The sequence below is a fragment of the Haliaeetus albicilla genome, chromosome 25, assembly GCF_947461875.1.
Source record: "Haliaeetus albicilla chromosome 25, bHalAlb1.1, whole genome shotgun sequence".
NCBI lineage: Eukaryota > Metazoa > Chordata > Aves > Accipitriformes > Accipitridae > Haliaeetus > Haliaeetus albicilla.
The window spans coordinates 24,255,775-24,259,769 of NC_091507.1; the positions used below are offsets into that span (position 1 = coordinate 24,255,775).

Consider the following 3,995-nt stretch of genomic DNA (forward strand, 5'->3'; position numbering starts at 1 on the left):
GGCACCTCCCATCCGGGAGTCATTCTTCTTGCCGAGAGTTTTCTCTCTGAATCACCTTGTCTGTACTGTTCTATCTTGTGTTGGTCTGTGTACAGGTGTGTTTGGCTTGGAGCTGCTCTGCCCGGGGCTGTAGAGTCAGGGATAGGTGGAACAGCGATAAGAGTCTATGGGTGAAATGTTGATTTGCCTTAATTGTTTAGGCAAGGGTTGTACAGTCATCTGGGATCGAGTAGGCATTGGTGGGCTGTGTGGACAGCAACGTTGAGATTTCTTTACGGAAATGATTGTAGGCTTGTGGCAGAGGCTGTTGAGGGGTGGTGAAGTGGATTTGAGTCTCTAAGGTGTTGAGGCTTGCATGTGATGGGCTTAAAGTTTGGCCCTGGGTTTTTTGTTTTTGTTTTTTTAAAAATGGCTGGTTGTAGCTGGAGTACTGGTATTCCTAGATGGAATCAAGATCTCTAGAGTTGTTAAGCTCTTGCTCTGCATCCAGGCTGACTCATTCAATGTGGGGTTTTATTCGGATGCAGAGAGACAAGATGCATGCCCCAGAGCGACAGAGGAGGGGAGCGGAGCGCCGTAAGGAGGTGGGTCTGTGAGTGGAATCAGAGGGCAGATGCGGCCGGTGGCTCTATGACTAGCTGATAGGGTTCTTTTTTTCTTTTATTATGAAGGTGCGAAGCAAGGAGCGAAGTGGGCCATCAGCACCAGAGGTGTCTCGGGCAAGGTGAGCCGTGACTACTGGGTTAAAGGAACCGTTCCTTTGGAGGTGTCGCATTGTTGGCAAATTTGCAAGCATCCCTCGTTTGTTTTTTGCAGGCAGTACACGTGCTTTGACGTGGCAAGCTCTTGATGACAGAGCGGGTTAGCTGAGCAGCCAAGGTAAAGGAGAGGGAGTTGGGAATTGGTCCGGGCAGGCTGAGGTTTTGGGCGGCCTCTCAGCATGCGTCTTCTGCTTTGGTTTTTGCAGGTGGGGCACGCAGCCTCAGAGGAGCCATGCCACAGGCCAATGAGGAGTTTGAGAAGGTGAGGTGGTTGTGGGCTGAGTTGGTGTTGAATAGCAAATATTACATGGTTGCTTGGTTAAGCATTTATCTTTTGTTTTGCAGGCGCTGTGTGGGCCACCTTTGGATTTGGATGAGCATTTGAGGTGAGCTGTGGATTAGGGAGGAGGAGAATGGGCCTGGTGAGTCTCACGACTGCTATGCTAATTTTGTGTGTCTTGCTGTCTCAGGTACCATGAGTGATGATGGCCGCAGGGTCTGAGTCTGGAATGAGCAGGTAAGCATAACGCTGTGGTGTGTGTGATTAAGTGGGGGGTTGGGAAACTAGTTGGTGTTGGCTGATGGGTTACTTACTGCCTCTTCTGATTTTGTTGCCTCTTTTTTTTTTTTGTCTTCACTGCAGATGATGAAGAGGAACCTGGCGACTGCCGGATCGTCCCAGTTAGCCCATGTGATTTTTGCAGAGGATGGATTCGTACCCTTGGCCCTCTGAAAGTTAAGTTGAGGGACCCGGGCTGGGGAGAGGCTGGGCGGGAGGGACACAGCTGGGAATTGCCGTGAGGGGTTTTAAAGTGAGAGTAGGAGGGCACGGCTGTCCAGGAGCAGTCCTGTTTGGGCAGATGAAGGGAGCGGGGTGCTTTTGAGCCCGAGACCAGCGTGTGCCGGGCAGGGCAGTTCCAGCCCGTGTCTGTGGTGGTGTGTAGTTTGTGTAGTCTGTCTTCTGCACCTTCGATCTTCCTCGGGTCTCAATGCCATCATCAGTCTTTGCGCTCAGGGAGCGTGGCATGCGCTTCGGGCACCGTCCCTAGGGTCTCGAATGCCCTTACTCATCGGCACTGTGCCAGTCGGGTGCTCCTTTTCTTGCGCTCGGAGCTCTAAAGCATGGATCGGTCTCGGCGGGTTCCAGTCGGTCCTCTTTTGCGGCGCTCTTCCGGGCTGCTTTGGCAGCTCTGCTCTCTAGCCATCCATTTTCTCGGACTGGGACTTCTTCCCCGCATCCTGACATCCTTAGGTCTCGACGCCAGGCTTCTGGCGCATCCATCATCTTGGTTTTGACGGGTTTGATCTTGTAAAAGGCTCTTACTTTTGCCTCTTCTTCCTTGGGGCTGTTGTAGAGCCTCCTCGCTTTGTGGTTTGTGGGCGCTTTAGGTCAATTTTCCAGATGGCACCTCCCGTCCGGGGGTCGTCATTCTTCTTGCTGAGAGTTTTCTCTCTCTTTGAATCGCCTTGTTGGTAGTGTTCTGTGTTGTGTGTGTTTGTGCACGGGTGCATTTGGCTTGGAGCTGCTCTGCCTGGGGTATCTAGAGTCAGGGGTAGGTGGAACAGCGATAAGAATCTGTGGGTGAAATCTTGATATGTCTAGTTTGTTAGCATTGAGGGTTAAATGATTTTTGAGTCATTGCATGTCAGTAGGGGAGTGGATTGCAAGTGGATTGGGACGTAGAATATAGTAAGGCAGTAAGTGGGCATGGGTGTTAATATTTGTTTATGTGGACACTTTGTGGTAAGCTTTTAGAAATGGTTAAGGCATTGAGGTTTTTGTTTTTGGAATAGGCACGAAGCAGGAGTTTGGAGCTGTGGAGGATTTTTTTATGCCGAGGGTAAAGTTTGTATTCAAGAGTTTTGTGTGTTGGTTTTGCAGGTGATCACGGGGCACGAGGCATTTGAAGGAACCTTGCGTTTAGGCGATGTGGCTGCTATGGAGGTTAGACTGTGACAAGCGCCACTATGAAAGCTAAGTATCTGGTTGAAAATCTGTGTATGGTGCAGATGGTGCATGTTGAAGCGTTGCTGCAATGGAAGGGCAGTTTGTGGGGAGGTTGGAAGGAGGTTGGGCTGGGGCCAGGGGTTTTGCAGGCAGGGTGATTCTTGAGGCCCCGGGTGCTGCGAGTAAGGGGCGATGGCCTCTTGACACCCTTTGGCGGCTGGATGGGTTAGTTGAGAGTGAGGGCTAGTGTGCGTGTGATCTGAATGAGTGGTGTGTTGTGAATGTGTGTAACGTTGTGGGGTTATGTGGTTTAGCTTTTTAGTGGTCTCTTGCAGGGTGGATGTAGAGATGTTTGTTAGGCAATCAGGAAAAAATAAAATACAATTAGAATAAAAAATCCCCAGCCAGGGGATTTTTTTTTTTGCCCCTAGCTGTGGGGTTTTTTTTGCCCCGGTCCTGGCCGCTCTGTGAGGCGATGTTCATGGCCAATGTTCGGACGGGGGTCAGGCTCGGGCCAGGGTTTTGGCAGGCAGGGCCATTTTTGAGTCCCCTGGTGCCAGAACCACAGGGCCATGGCCCCTTGGAGGTGGCAGTTAGTTGGATGGATGAGTTGAGAGCAAGGGCTTGTGTGTATGCGATGTCAATGTGTAGTGTGTTGTGAATGTGTGTAACCTTGTAGGGTTATGTGTTTTGACTTTTTAATGTTTTTTTCCTTTCAGGTTGTACAGGTGAGATGTTTTGCAGGGAATTAGAACTGGAAAAAAAAATCCCATTAAAATAAAAAAACCCTAGCTGGTGGATTTTTTTTTTTTCCCCCAGCCAGGTTTGGTCCCCCCCCCCCCCCAGTTCTGGCTGCTCTGTGAGGCTATGTTCATCGACAATGTTCGGATGGGGGTCAGGCTCGGGCCGGGGTTTTGGTAGGCAGGACAATTTTTTTCAAGGGTCCCGGGAACGGCACTCCCGTGGAGCGCTCCCCTGGAACGTGGTAATTGCCAGTTAGTGCAGGGAATTAAATTGGTCAGCGGATGGTCTTTGGAAGACAGTTGAGGATTTTGTGGGCGAAGGGTGGGGGGAGTTGGACTAGATGGCCAGCATGGAGTAGGCCGGGGTTGTGAAGTGCGTGAGTGTAACTGTATTTTTCTGTGGTGTGTTTGTAAAATATTTGGGTGCTCTTTGTACTTTGTGATGTAATGATATTTTTCAATTTTTGTTTTTGTGCTTAGGTGTGGAAGTGGACAGCCTGTGAAGAGGAGCAGAGCTAACTCCTTTTCTACTTGCGAACTGGG

The 3,995-nt window shown here is 50.3% G+C and overlaps 1 long non-coding RNA gene across 3 annotated transcripts; it reads left to right on the forward strand.

Moving 5' to 3' along the window:
- Positions 1 to 1,980, forward strand: LOC138681953 (uncharacterized). 3 transcript variants are annotated; one of them, XR_011322188.1, is made up of 5 exons: positions 1 to 584; positions 672 to 724; positions 817 to 879; positions 968 to 1,023; positions 1,107 to 1,980. It is a non-coding gene; the product is annotated as an uncharacterized lncRNA (long non-coding RNA). The 3 variants fall into 3 exon arrangements; XR_011322187.1 differs by having other exon boundaries at positions 6 to 584; positions 968 to 1,979; XR_011322186.1 differs by having other exon boundaries at positions 12 to 584; positions 817 to 1,979.
- Positions 1,981 to 3,995: the final 2,015 nt, after the last annotated feature.